This window comes from Colobus angolensis, unplaced genomic scaffold (assembly GCF_000951035.1).
Source record: "Colobus angolensis palliatus isolate OR3802 unplaced genomic scaffold, Cang.pa_1.0 Scaffold104, whole genome shotgun sequence".
Taxonomy (NCBI): domain Eukaryota; kingdom Metazoa; phylum Chordata; class Mammalia; order Primates; family Cercopithecidae; genus Colobus; species Colobus angolensis.
Genome location: NW_012111364.1, coordinates 9611917 through 9627510, shown reverse-complemented (window position 1 = coordinate 9627510; position 15594 = coordinate 9611917). Strand labels below are relative to the sequence as shown.

General features: G+C 43.1%; 1 protein-coding gene across 1 annotated transcript in view; it reads left to right on the top strand.

The window, feature by feature from the left end:
- The window catches only part of C1GALT1 (core 1 synthase, glycoprotein-N-acetylgalactosamine 3-beta-galactosyltransferase 1), an 87526-nt gene that overhangs the window by 37452 nt on the left and 34480 nt on the right, over positions 1-15594 (top strand). The gene's annotated exons all lie outside the window — the stretch shown is intronic.

Sequence of the window (15594 nt, the reverse complement as noted above, 5' to 3'; positions counted from 1 at the left end):
TTGAAATGTGACCTTCCATTATAAGTTTCTTATTATCTGTATGTTAAAAAGTGATTGACTTCACACATTTTGTAAATGGCAGCCTTAAGTGAATTTACTGTTTTTTTTGGACAGCATTTTAGTTTTCTTTCCAAAGATGGCCATAGTATCTACAGTTAATGATGACTTTCCCACCTCTTCTGAAATATTTGTACTTTTATCTTCAGTTGGATTGGCTAGTGCTTTCAGTATTAAGTAGTGTTGATAACGTGCACTCTTTGTGCATGTAAGTATAGAAATAGGAGCATGATACAGAAAGAACAAGCTCTTCAAGAATAATCTGCTTCCAGTATGTTTTATAGCCTTCTGAACCTTGTAATGAATAAGGGTCAGCCTGTTCCTGGGAAAGGCAGATGGGAGATTCATGGAGAAAGAATATTAGATGTTCCTAGAAAGTTTTCAGTGTGATAAAGTAGTATAATTTTCTCCCAACCTTGGATATTGTAGAACCTTTCTCTCACGTCCATGTGAAGAGATCACCAAACAGGATTTGTGTGAGCAATAAAGCTTTTTATTTCACCTGGGTGCAGGCAGGCTGAGTGGGAAAAGAGAGTCAGTGAAGGGAGATAGGGGTGGGGTCGTTTTATAGGATTTGGGTAGGTAGTGGAGAATTACAGTCAGAGGGAGTTCTCTGGGGGGCAGGGGCAGGGGACAGAAGGTGCCCAGTGGGGGAGCTTTTGAGCCAGGATGAGCCAGGAGAAGGAATTTCACAAGGTAGTGTCATCAGTTAAGGCAGGAACAGGCCATTTTCACTTTTTCTGTGATTCTTTAGATACTTCAGGCCTTCTGGATGTATATGTGCAGGTCATGGGGGATATGATGGCTTAGCTTGGGCTCAGAGGCCTGACATTCCTGTCTTCTCATATTAATAAGAAAAATAAAATGAAATAGTGGTAAAGTGTTGGGGTGGCAAAAATTTTGGGGGGTGGTATGGAGAGATAATGGGCGATGTTTCTTAGGTCTGTTTCAAGTGTGATTAGGGGCGACCTGGGAACCTAGAGTGGGAGAGGTCAAGTTGAAGGAGGATTTTGTGGTAAGGGGCGATATTATGGGGTTGTTAGGCACATTTGTCATATAGAATGATTGGTGATGGCCTGGGTGCGGTTTTGTATGAATTGAAAAACTAAACGGAAGACACAAGGTCCGAACAAGAGAAGGAGAAAAACAGTTATTAAAGGACTAAGAATTGAGAGGACCCAGGACATCCAATTAGAGAGTGTCCAAGGCGGTTTGGTGTAATTACTTGTTTGGTTGGTGAGGTTTTGGGCTCTATTCTTGACAGAGTCATTTTTATTTAGTTGGAGGCTGAGCTTGGTGAGATATGTCTTTAAAAGACCATTAGTCCATTCTCCCTTTCCCGAAGATTGAGGACGGTAAGGGGTATGAAGGTTTCACTGAATACCAAGAGCCCGAGAAACTGCTTGGGTGATTTGACTAGTAAAGGCCGGTCCATTATCAGACTATATAGAGGTGGGAAGGCCAAACCGAGGAATTATGTCTGACAGAAGGGAAGAAATGACTGCGATGGCCTTCTCAGACCCTGTGGGAAAGTCATCTACCCATCCGGTGAAAGTGTCTACCCAGACCAAGGGGTATTTTAGTTTCCTGACTTGGGGCATGTGAGTAAAGTCAATTTGCCAGTCCTGGGCAGGGGCAAATCCCTGAGCTTGATGTGTAGGGAAGGGAGGGGGCCTGAATAGTCCCTGAGGAGTAGAATAGCAGATGGAACACTGAAAAGTGATTTCCCTGAGCATAGGTTTCCATGATGTAAAGGAAATGAGAGGTTCTAAGAGGCGGGCTAGCGGCTTGTAACCTACATGGAAGAGGTTATGAAATGACAGAATAGAATGGGTCTGTGAGGCTGCAAGGAGATACTTTCCTTGGTCCAAGAACCATTTGCCTTGTGTGGGAAGAGATTGATAGGTGGAAGTTTCAGTGGGGCAGTAGGTGGGAGTGACCAGATGAGGAGAAAAACTGCCGTGAGGGATAGAAGTTGGAAGGCTATCTGCTTTTTTAGCTGCCTTGTCAGCATAAACATTGTCCTGAGCGATGGGATCTGATGCCTTTTGATGGCTGCTTTTTTAGCTACCTTATCAGCATAAGCATTGTGCTGAGTGATGGGATCTAACTCCTTTTGACAGCTCTTGCAGTGAATGACTTCTGCTTCCTTTGGAAGTAAAGCGGCCTTGAGAAGATCTTTTATTAAAGAGGAATTAATGGTGGAGGACCCTTGTGTAGTGAGGAAACCTCTTTTTGCCCATTTAACAGCAGGTGCAGGATATGGAAGGCATATTTAGAGTTAGTATAAATATTGATGCGTAGTCCCTTTGCGAGCGTGAAGGCCCAAGTTAAGGAAATGAGTTCAGCTTGCTGAGAGGTAGTGGAGGGGGCAGAAAGTGTATGCATCAGGTGTGAGGAAGAAAATAGATTTTGGAATTTATGAGAACTGTAGTGAGTTGAGCATAGTTTATGATTTTGAGGGCCTCTAAAAGTATTAACGCAGTGGCAGCCGCCGCACGCAGACATGAGGGCTAGGCTAAAACAGTAAGGTCAAGTTGTTTGGATGAAAAGGCTACAGGATGCTGTCCCGGCTCTTGTGTAAGAATTCTGATTGCACAGCCCTGCAGTTTGGCTGTGTGTGATGAAAAAGGGTTGGGATGAGTTAGGGAGAGCTAGTGTGGGAGCAGCTTCTAGTGCTGTTTTTAAGGAATGGAGAGGAGTGGCGAAAGGATTTAGGATCTGTGGGGTCAGCTAAGTTTGCTTTTCTGAGTTTATATAATGGCTTAGTCAGGATGGTAAAACTAGGTATCCAAAGGTGGAAGGACCTAGCCAGGCCTAGGAAGGAAAGGAGATGTTTTGTAGAAGTGACTGGGGTTTTGGGAGATTAGCCAGACACAATCAGCAGGGAGAGCACGTGTGTTTTCCTGAGAATTATGCCGAGATAGATAACAGATGACGAAGAAGTTTGGGCTTGACTGAAGTAATGGGGGCTGTCTGTGAAGCCTTGCAGCAGTACAGCCCAGGTAATTTGCTGAGCCTGATGGTTGTCAGGGTCATTCTAAGTGAAAGCAAAGAGAGGCTGGAATGAAGGGTGCAATGCAATAGTAAAGAAAGCATGTTTGAGATCCAGAACAGAATAATGGGTTGTGGAGGGAGGTATTGAGGACGGTAGCATATATGGGTTTGGCATCACAGGGTGGATAGGCAAGACAATTTGGTTGATAAGGCACAGATCCTGAACTAACTTGTATGGCTTGTCCGGTTTTTGGACAGGTAAAATGGGGGAATTGTAAAAAGAGTTTATAGGCTTTAAAAGGCCATGCTGTAAAAGGCAAGTGATAACAGGGTTTAATTCTTTCGAAGTGTGCTGTGGGATGGGATATTGGCGTTGAGCGGGGTAAGGGTGATTAAGTTTTAATGGGATGGTAAGGGGTGCATGATCAGTCACCAAGGAGAGAGTAGAGGTGTCCTATACTTGTGTATTAAGGTGGGGAGATACAAGGGGAGGATGTGAAGAAGGCTTTGAGTTGGGCAAAAGGGGCGGCAATGAGGTGTGACTGTAGCCTAGGATTAGTCAGGGAAGCAGATAATTTAGTTAAAATGTCTTGGCCTAACAAAGGAACTGGGTAGGTGGGGATAACTAAAAAGGAGTGCATAAAAGAATATTGTCCAAGTTGGCACCAGAGTTGGGGAGTTTTAAGAGGTTTAGAAGCCTGGCCGTCAATACCCACAACAGTTATGGAGGCAAGGGATACAGGCCCTTGAAAAGAAGGTAATGTGGAGTGACTAGCCTCCATGTTGATTAAAGAGGGGATGGACCTAACCCTCCACTGTGAGAGTTACCCGGAACTTGGCATCCGTGATGGTCCAGGGGGCTTCCAGGGTGATCGGGGAGCGTCAGGCTTCAGCCTCTAAGCCGAGCAGATCTGGGAAGGAGTCAGAGAGCCTTGGGCTAGAGCTTTAGGGGCTCTAGGAGTGGCTGCCAGGCAAGCTGGGCTGTCTGATTTCCAGTGGGTCCCTGCACAGATGGGACTCGGCTTGGGAGGTATCCCGGGCTGCAGGCATTCCTTGGCCCAGTGGCCAGATTTCTGACACTTGAAGCAAGATACTGGTGGAGGAAGTCCTGTGGGAATGCTTGACTGCTGCGACTTAGGAATGTGCAGCTTAGGCATTTTGAAGTTCTTGTGTGCTGGAGGTGTGTGTGGCTGGGTTTTGTCTCACAGCAGAGGCAAGTAATTGTAACTTTTCTTTATTATTGTGCACCTTGAAGGTGAGATTAATTAAGTCCTGTTGTGGGGTTTGAGGGCCGGAATTTAATTTTTGGAGCTTTAGTTAATGTCGGGAGTGGACTGGGTAATAAAATAAAATGTGTATTGAGAATAAGACAGCCTTCTGACCTTTCAGGGTCTAGGGCTGTAAAGCATCTCAGGGTTGCTGCCAAACGGGCCATGAACTGGGTTATTTTTCATATGTGATGAAAAAGAGCCTAAACACCAACTGATTTGGGAGAGGTCGGATAAAGAAAAAGGAGTGTTAACCTTGACTATGCCTTTAGCTCCAGCCACCTCTTTAAGAGGAAATTGTTGGGCAGGTTGCGGGGGCTAGAAACTGTAAGCCAGACGGGGTATGAGGAGGGGAGGTGATAAAAGAATTATAGGGTGGAGGAGCGGAGGCTGAGGAAGAATTGGGACCTGGCTCAGCCTGGGGTGGATAGGAGAGGTCAGATGGGTCCATAGAAATGGAAGATTGGAAAGACTCAGCGATGCTTGGGGTTGGAACTGAGGGGACAGGCGGGAAGGAAAGAAGGAAGATTTGGGACGAGTTGTATTGGAAACAGAGACTAGGGAGGGACCAATATGTTAAAGAATGCCTGGACGTCAGGCATCTCAGACCATTTGCCCATTTTACGACAAGAATTACCTAGATCTTGTAGGACGGAAAAATCGAAAGGGCCATTTTCTGGCTATTTTGAACCATTGTCGAGTTTGTATTGGGGTTAAGCAGCAGTGCAGAAGAAAATAAGGAGTTTAGGTTTTAGGTCAGGTGTGAGTTGAAGAAGTTTTAAGTTATTGAGAACACAGGCTAAGGGAGAAGAAGGAGTGGAGGGTGGAAGGTTGCCTATAGTGGAGGAGGCAAGCCCCGAGAAAAGAGAAGGTAGAGACACGGAGAGAAGGGGTGGGGGGTGCTTGCCCCCCAGGAAAGTGGAGAAGGGGTGGGAGGTGCTTGCCCCCCAGGAAAGTGGAGAAGGGGTGGGAGCTGCTTGCCCCCCAGGAAAGTGGAAAAGGGGTGGGGGGTGCTTGCCCCCCAGGAAAGTAGAGAAGAGGGTAGAGACTGGGAGAGAAGGGATGGGGTGTGCTTGCCCCCCAGGAAAGTGGAAAAGGGGTGGGAGGTGCTTGCCCCCAGGAAACTAGAAGAGGGGCAGAGACATGGAGAGAAGGGGTGGGGGGTGCTTGCCCCCTAGAAAAGCGATGCTTGCTGCTAAGCGTGAAGGATCAAGGCAGGCATCCCCGTGGTGATCAGACACCTCTGAAACATGGGTGAATAATCAAGCAGGCATCCATGCAGTGATTAAACACCAAGGGAAGACTGTCTTCCAGAGTCCATGACTGGCGCTGGAGTTTTGGGTTCACAGATAAAACGCGTCTTCTCTGTTTCTATCAGAAAAGGCAAGGAACTGAAATTAAGAGAAGGGAGAGACTGAAGGATGATGCCAAGATTGAAGGGAGAAAGAGGTTGAGAGATAGAGAGGTTGCAGAAGGAGTAAAGAGAGGCCACTTACCCGATTTAAAATTGGTGAGATGTTCCTTGGGCTGGTTGGTCTGAGGACCTCAGATTGTAGGTGGATCTTTCTCACAGAGCAAAGAGCAGGAGGACAGGGGATTGATCTCCCAAGGGAGGTCCGCAATCCGAGTCATGACACCAAATTTCACTCACGTCTGTGTGAAGAGAGCACCAAACGGGGTTTGTGTGACCTATACAACTTTTTATTTCACCTGGGTGCAGGTGGGCTAAGTCCGAAAAGAGCTAAGGGAGATAGGGGTGGGGCCATTTTATAGGATTTTTGGGTAGGTAGTAGAAAATTACAGTCAAAGGGAGTTGTTCTCTGGTGGGCAGGGGTAGGGGACACAAGGTGCTTGGTTGGGGAGCTTTTGAGCCAGGAGAAGAAATTTCACAGGTAATGTCATCAATTAAGGCAGGAACAGGCCATTTTCACTTCTTTTGTGATTCTTCAGTTGCCTCAGGCCATCTGGATGTATACGTGCAGGTCACAGGGACATGATGGCTTAGCGTGGGCTCAGAGGCCTGGCAGAACCTATTGAAGATGCAAAAAATATTTGTGACTCTTGGAACAGTAACAAAAAGTTGTTCTGACTTTTTGTTTTCTGAACCTGAAATTGTGGGGCTGTTTTAAAAAATAGAATTTCAACTTGAGACTTGTGCAACTTGATTTTAACTTGATTGCGAAGCATCTGTATAGTTCATGTTGCATGTCCAGTTCATGGCTTTGTATTATTGAATTGTATTTAAAGCTTCAAATGATGAGACCATACATAATTTCATGGTGGGTAAATCCTTTTTTTTTTCTTTTTGTTTGGTTTTAAGGAGTGGAGAGTTTAACAGGCCAGAAAGAAGGGAGAAGGCAGAAGGAAGAAGCTCCCCCATATAGAGATAGAGGGAGGGAGGCTCCAAAGCCAAGAGAAGGGAACCCCAAGTGTGGTAGACACCAGCCAGGTATATATGCAAAGGCTGGAGGAGGTGGTGTTCAATTTGCATAGGTCTCAGGGGATTGGTTTGACTAGGCACATCATTCACGTAGCTCATGAAAAATCTGGCCCTCCCACCCTAGTCTTTTAGTATGCAGATGCATGGCGCCATGATCCACCCACGTGGGGATATATGGGGGTGGCCATGTTTCCAGGAACATGTGGGGCAAAGGCAAGAAGGCTGTGGGAATCACAGTGTTTGCTGGCCTGGCTCTAAGAGCCCGGGCTTTACAAGAAACTTTTCCAGAGATGCTTTAAAAAATGAAAACTTTCCAAGGACCCCTTTTCTTCTCTGCCTAAAATAATTTCTTAATAATTCCTACAACATTCCTCCCTGTGGAGAATGCCATACTAACTGCTGTTAAAGGGTTTTGGGCAACAACTCCTTCGGCTACTTCCTGCTGAAAAGGGGCATCAAATGGGGAACAGCAACTTGGCCTCCTCCTGGGGTTGATCTAAGGATCCTCAGAAGAATGGCATGTCCATGTGTGGTTCAGTTTGCAACACCATTTGCAGTTTGATTGCTTCTAGGTGAGAAGAAACAATTTGAGTTATAGTGTTGAGTATACAGGACCCAAATATCAATACAAGACGTATAAAAAGAGAGGGCTTAATAAAGGAGTTAACTAATTCCATAAAGACTGGAATTTATTAAAGAAGGCAGCCACATGGGGCTGAATATGGTGTTTTCCCTGAGCCTGTCAATAATTTTGATTTGATCTTTACATACCTGTAGATTTTTCTCTACTTTATTAGAGGTGGTAGTCATCCCTAAACCCAATAAAAAGTCCTAGCAGATTCAGTGATAGTAAAATTTTCATGCTTCCTTGTCAGTAACTATTATTCCTGCTATAAGGATAATAATTAAGCAAAATACAACAGAAATGGAAACTGTGTCCAATATTTCAGTTAGAAGGTGCTACTGTGTGTATTCCTATTGCAAACAGTAAAGTGAGTATACCAGTTCCCACAAGTGTGGTGTAGTAGATAATTTCCATCTGAAATTGTACTTGCCAAGGTAATTTCCCTTTGGTGGTCTATGAAGCTTTAGTTTTATTTTCCTAAGCAAAGAAATCTCTGGGTTATGGGTACCCTACTTACTTTCATTACCTGGCAGAATTTGCAAGATAATTTCCCAGAACTAGTATATTGATACGGATTTTTACATTACCCATCCCCTTTTATTTCTTCTGAGCTGCAGAAGATTACCACTTGAGTCATAGGAATAAGCAGGATTAGTTTAAAACGTAGGCAAAAAGCTTAAAAACAATTAATGAGACTAGGATTTAATGACAAATGTATGATAAGCTTTGGGGCACAGTTTTTCTCTCCAGTTCTCATTTTTGGTAAAAACTAATTGTGAATGAACTTTATTCTTATACTTGGCCTGATTATTTGCATGAAGTGTTAGCAAGAATAGTTTTTCTACATATGTCTTTCGGATTGGCTTTGATGAAACTCTGTTCCACAAGGAATCTTAGGTAAGACCTTTAAAACCGAGCCCAGCCATGCGTTTGTATCCTCAAATGCCTGTAAGTTGGGTGATTCTCTCTTCTTGAGGTCCCAAGAAACTTGGAGCTTCCAGACCTGTTAGAAAGTGACATTCTTCACTGACCACAGGTTAGGAGCCCTGTACGGGGACTGTGTAGACAAGGTATGATGCCAGTTCTCCCAAGGGCTTTTATTGGACTCTGCATGTCAAGCTTGATTCCTTAAAGGGAAACACACCCTTTCAGTCAAAGCCTTGTATAACCAGTTTTTCCGACTGTGTCCTGTTGACAAAGAAAAATGGATTCTTATTGCACTAATGCAAACAACTATATTGCCATAAGTTAAGAGGACTTACAGGTAGTCTCCTAATAAGAGGAACCAGGTGGGGAAAAATGAACATTGTTACTCATGTCTGTATAAAGACCACCTGAGCAGGCTTAGTGTGATCAGCAAGGCTGTTTATTCACTTGGGTGCAAGTGGGCTGAGTCTGAGAAAGGAGTCAGTGAAGGATGGTGGGATTAGCTTTGGTTCTTATATTAGCATTGGTTCTTTGGGATAGGTGTTGGAGTCATGAGCAGTTTTTTGTGGGCAAGGGATGGATGTTACAAAGTACATTCTCAAGGGTGGAGAGGATGTTACAAAGTATATTCACAAGGGCAGGAAGGAATGTTACAAAGTACATTCACAAGGGCAGGAAGGAATGTTACAAAGTACATTCACAAGGGCCGGAGCGTGTATTGTCACAAGGGCAGGGAGGAATGTAACAAAGTACATTCATAAGGACAGGGAATATCACAAAGTACATTATCACAAAGGCGGGGGAATGTCACGATGGCTTGACCATGGTGCAGCCAGCTCAGAGGACCTTACAAACTTGCTCCAAATTTTGTTATTGTAGTATACCTTACTCAATTGTTAAAGGCCATAAATAGTTTAAAATAAGTTTCCTTGACTCTGAAAAACAAAACAAGGATCAACAATATTCCTAGCAAAAGGTAAAAAGTTGCTTAAACTTTTTGAGTGCAGTCCACTTAGTTAACTCTTGTTTTGCTTGATATTTGTGAACATGTCAGTTCTTTAGAAGTCCCATACCTTCTTTCTTAATTTCAGTGTTACAATCTTCAAAGCTATTAAAAACCAGCATTTGAGAACACCTGTTAATGTCCTTAATATAGCTTGATTATAAACCATCTTTTGAGAAGGAACAAAGCAGGACAACAATTGTCTGCAAATGACAAAATTTTCAGGATAGCTATGGTTAAAAACATGACTGATTAATTTATTTATTTCCGTGGTTTACAGTAACTTTACCCTTAATTGTGATTGATAGCATATACTTGGGCGTTAGAATTTTAGAAATCCCATGCAATTTTGGAACGTGTATTAGTATTATTTACCGAAATAAAATGTAAAGAAGATTGGACATCATTTTGGCAATGTTATGTGACTAAACGTGTCAGATAATCCTGTCTACCTTTTCTTTGAATGTTTGAGGGGCCCTCTGAGCCATCCAGAAAGCCAGGCATCAGTAAGGACAATTTCCAGATTGGCATAAATTATTTTGCCAAAATGATGACTTAAAAGGCAAAAACCTTTCATTAACCTTTACTATGATATGAAAATTTTGTTTAAAGCCAAATTTTACACTTGCATTAGTTTATTGATGTTAACCCCAATTAGGTTAAATGAAACTTTATAGATTATTTCATCTAATTTTAACCAATTTGACCATGAAGTAAAAATCTTTACAAACCTTTCACAACCTTTTTACTAAAGGGCAGATTGTGCCTTAAGACCTTTTTGCTATGCTTTGATTTCAGTGTTTAATTTATGAAAAGAACATATAAATATAATGGGAGAAGACACTGTAGTGCTTCTACCATGCATTTCATTGCAAAGCAACCCAAAGCCAATTGGCTTATTTTGTAATCAGTCCATCCCTGATGGGAGTCTCATCTCCCATTGCGGGGTGAGGATGTTTCCTTATCTTCCAGGTGGCCAAGAGCATACTTTTCTAATTTATAACTATAATTTATAACTATTAGCCATCCCTTACAGTGTATTTTCTACCTAGTTATTACACACCAAAGCTTTTCATAATGTGAAGTAATTTGATACCCCCCCAAACTTAAAACACAATAGATAACACAATGCAAAACAGAACAGAGCCTTTGATTTTGAGAGGGATCCATCTCCTTTTAATTCCTGGGATTTCATGAGGAAAAAAAGGGTTTTTTTCCCCAAAACAGGGTCTGTGGCATCTCATTTTCCCCAAGGAGTTCCATGCTACCAAAAGTTATCTTAGGACCTCTCATGCATGCATTAAGAGTGGTAAGACAGAAAATGGAGAAAAATAATTCAGTCGACTGAGGAGAGCCTTTTTCCAGAAAAACAAGATCCAAGAAGAGAAAAACATAAAAGCCTTTTAAATATACCTATAACTTGAATATCCACTTTTAGTTAAGCTGAGCACTCTTTAAGGAAATCCTTTTAAATCCCCTGTTACTTGACTTTAGCCATGCCAAGCATTTAAGATTTTCAGCTTTAGAACTTTTTTTTTTTTTTGAGACGGAGTCTCGCTCTGTCACCCAGGCTGGAGTGCAGTGGCCAGATCTCAGCTCACTGCAAGCTCCGCCTCCCGGGTTTATGCCATTCTCCTGCTTCAGCCTCCCGAGTAGCTGGGACTACAGGCGCCCGCCACCTGGCCCGGCTAGTTTTTTTTATTTTTTTAGTAGAGACAGGGTTTCACCGTGTTAGCCAGGATGGTCTCGATCTCCTGACCTTGTGATCCGCCCGTCTCGGCCTCCCAAAGTGCTGGGATTACAGGCTTGAGCCACCACGCCCGGCCTCAGCTTTAGAACTTTTGAAAGTAACCTCACGGTGAAACCAGCAAGCCTTAATCAGGTTTTGACTCAACTGAGTGTGTACAAAGTATTTTCAAAACTGTGACTGCGACAGTGAAAGAGATCCAACCCAAACAACTCCATTTTGTTTCCAGCCCCCAAGCTGTCCTTGCCCATCCCTCAGGGTAGGCCAAACAAACTTTGGGAGGAGCCGAGTTTACATTCTACAGTCGAAAGCAAAGATGATAATAGCCGCTTCCCATGATATACTTCCCTCTTGCCTGGGGACCAACCGGAAACTAACCACAAGATTAGAAACCATGGCCCAGGAGCCATGCAGCTGGAGGCTACAAGATTTTGACCCTCCCTAAACTGCTCTCAAGGTCAGGCTTAAGATACTTTGTAAACCCTGCCCTTGATGGATCAGCTGGTACCATCCAGATTGACTAACTGGATTATCTGATTTTGTGGCCCTCACCCAGGAACTGACTTAGCACAAGAAGACAGCCACCATTGTAAAATGGTGGAGACTAAAACAAAGTATTGCCACATGGTTGCAGATCATGTTCCCAAGGACATGAAATGAGATGGAGGCTGTAACCAAGCTTGCCACCGACTGCTTTGCTGGGCTGGCTTGAACAGCAGGCTTATGGAGTCCTGGGCCTGCATCCTAACCTAAGGTACCCTTTCTTTGACAGAACCATACAGAAAGACATGCAAAGCACACCACATTGTTTATAGCATAAGACTAACCTCACAAATACTTCTTCATTAATTATAAATTTACAGAGAATATAAACAATGATCCTTATTATCCCTTTTGCCCGTTTGCACAGGGAGAGAAAAGCCAAAAGCCCAGTTGGTAAGACATTTTTACACTTTTGCCGGCATATCAGGCTTCTGGGTTCTCTTCCCCCTAGCTTAACTTTAAGCCAAGCGTTTTAAGGTTTGGAAAGTCAACCTTTTTCAGGGTGGAAGAACATTATGAAAGAGACAGAAGCCATGTTAAACCGTGAAAAAAGGAAAAACACTAGAAAGGAATTCCAGTTAGGGTTTTCAAGAAGTATTGTCTCTCTTCCTATTGAGAATGGTGTTTCCTCTATTTCTTTGCCTTCCCTATTTTTTCTTTTCCCTTTTGGTGTACTATAGGAGATACATTGCTTATCTCCAGAATTCTCTTCTGCTTGCAGAGCTGCCTGTTTTAGCTACAGTGATGGCTTGACTTAGCAGCAACATAACATCCTCCCGTGTGAGGTTAAATACCTGAGTTAAATTTTGGAAAGCTTCTGTATACCTATTAGGGTTGTTAGAAAATCAGTCTAAATCTCCTTTTACTTGTGTAAAGTCCTGCAATGAGCAGGGAACTTGAAGGTGCCCCCAAATAAGGGGGACCCTCAGATGATTTCCCTGAAAGTTACTTTTTTTTTTAATTTTGGGGAACTATTTTCCCTGGGCTTGCCCAGTATGGTTGCTGAAAGATCTGAGTTGATCTTAAAACACTTGCAGAGGTTTAGTAGAAATGCCATGCTCTTGTGCAAAAGAAAATGAGTTGCTTTCTTTAAAGTTCTGAGGTTAAGGAAGTTCCAGTGTTTCAGAATGCACTCCAGAGGGGTGCAAGCTGAAGATAATTTATTACCCAGTTAGAAAAAGAAGCTAGAATAAAAGTGTTTTCTTAGTCTCCTTCCTTTCTGTATGACCCAGCGTGGAGGAGAAGACAGGGAGTATCCTCTGAATGTCTTACCTCCCCGGTTTCTGGATTCTGGCACTTTCTTAAATGTGCTCCCCTATGATTGTAGGCGTGGTCCTCCAAGCCGTGGATCCGGATGAACTAAGTGATGGGGCTAACCACGCGTACCCAAGCAGCCTTAGCTTATCTGCCTTGTGTGATTTCCCTTTGACTTCCTAGAACCAGTGTGATTTGCCTGGATCCACCCCAAAAAAAACGATCTGGAGAGACTGTAGCCTTTGGACAAGGCTCCTTTAATGGAGGCAGTGTGCTATATAGACTGCCTGCTGTTACGGCCCATGCTAAAGCATTTACACTTAAAACAGTTCTGGTTAACTTCCGAACTTAAACTTCCCTTACTAATTAAGTACTATGTTAATTGGGACAGAATAGATGCCTTAAAAAAACGTAGGAATCGGAATGGCCGTTTTCCCACTCATAGGACAATATCAGGACTAAAATCTGGCTGTCGAACACATTTTACTCCTAACTTAAAAGCAGAAACTTCCTTTCTCCGAAGAGTCCTAGAGCTTGATTTCTACCAGAGAAATTGGAGAGAGAGAGTTATTGAGTTACTGCCTGCTGTGATTCTCCATCTTTTCTAACAGACATTTTTTCCCTAAACTGTAAAGGATTCCTGCACAGTAGACACACACACACAGGGTAAGAGACTGTGGATAAAAAGAGAAAGTTTGGCGACAGGGTAGATGGAAGAGAGCATTGAGATTATAGAACAGATTTAAAGTTGAAATCCGCTGCGTACTCACCAATCTGATGAATGAATTTCTTTCGCGGGCCAATGCACCAAAATGATAACAGCTCTGATGAGTGAAGGAACACCAGGGTTCTTGGTGCTTATACTGTTTTAGATAAAATGACATGGACACACATGGAGTGGTTTTAAGGAGCGGAGAGTTTAATAGGCCAGAAAGAAGGTAGAAGGGGGGAGCTGGGGCGGCGGGGGTCAGGCGGCGGCGGGGGTCAGGCGGTGCTCCAAAGCTGAGAGAGGGAATTCCCCTATCCCCCACCATTTTTTTAAAGAGACATGGTCTTGCTACATCACCCAGGCTGCAGTGTAGTGGTCATTCACAAGGGATCCTCCTGCCTCAACCTCCTAAGTAGCTGAGACTACAGGCACATGCCACCTGCACTGGCAGTGGTTAAAGTCTTAATGATTATGTGGGCACATGCTTTATTCACTGATAATTATTTCATTTTTATTCCTTTTTGTTTTAATAAGATAGAAACTTCTTTAAAAGCTTTCAGAAAACTATTGAAAACTTTAGAGGTGTAGGCATGATTTGAAATACAATAGAAGCAGTTCTTTTGTTTTTATGTATTTATTTAAGGAAGCAGAGTCTCACTCTGTTGCCCAGGCTGGAGTGCAGTGGTACAATCGTAGTTCATTGCAGTCTTGTCCTGAGCTCAAGTGAGCCTCCTAAAATTCTGGGATTTCAGGCATGAGCCACTATGCCTGGCCCAGAAACAGTTTTCTTTACTAATAATCAGGCAGCATAGATACCAATTTAGAAAAATCATTTCAACTGTAGCTCTCCCCTCCCTGCTCCAAAAAACTAGATGGCTTTTGCAAGGTGAGCAGTATCTTAGGTACTGGCGAGAGAAAGATACATGAACCCATAGCTGCCGTTTTGGGGGAGCTTTACTGATGAGTATACATAAAGGTGTAAATGAAGGAATCATGAAAAAGTTGATGGGATAGTATTATAGTTTGACCATGGAGTTAGGGAATGGGAGCAGTGGAAAATGCTGAAACTAAGATAACCTTTAAAAGTTAGTTACAGGTCTATGGAGTAGACAAAATCAGGCCAGGCACTCCAGTCATAAAGATTAAAATGGTCAAAGTCATCTATATAAAAGGCCATGGAAGGCTTGGAGAAAGGCTCATTGTAGGCTTAGGGATAGGGAATGTTAGAAATAAAATGGCAGAAAGGTGAACTAGAGCTAGACCCTGTGTGCCAAGTTAAGCAGTTGGATTTCATTTTATGGCATTGTAAAGTATTGTTTTTTTAAAACAAGACTGTTAGGTGAAGACTATGGGGTTGTTGGCAGAGAGTAGTAAAAGTTATTGGCCCAATGAAAAATGATCAAATAATGGAAGGAGAAAAGTGTCATCAGAGTGATTAAAATAGAGCAACGTAGAGATACTAGGTTTGGGGGTGGGGAATGAATAAGGTGAGCTGCTTTGCCCCCTTATTACAAGCTAGTTATTGTGTATTGCACTAGTGCCTCATAAAAAGAATCATAGCAACTCTGAGAGGTAAGATAGTCTATTTTGCTTTATTTTGCCTTCTGAGAGTTTACACTGAAACAGTAGATGTGCTAGTGACTGTGTCTTTGGCTCCTAGTACAATATTTAACACTTGGAAAGGTACTCATTTAGTAGCACCTTCCAAAGATTACATAAAACCTTGTAATTGGGTTTAAAATCAAATTGGTGTAAATCTCAAACCGTGTTTCTATTTTGTTTTTTTTTTTTTTTGAGACAGAGTCTTGCTCTGTTGACCGGACTGGAGTGCAGTGGCGTGATCTCCGCTCACTGCAAGCTCCACCTCCTGGGTTCATGCCATTCTCCTGCCTCAGCCTCCCGAGTAGCTGGGACTGCAGGCACCCGCCACCACACCTGGCTAATTTTTTGTATTTTTTTTTTAGCAGAGATAGGGTTTCACCGTGTTGACCAGGATGGTCTCCATCTCCTGACCCTCGTGATCC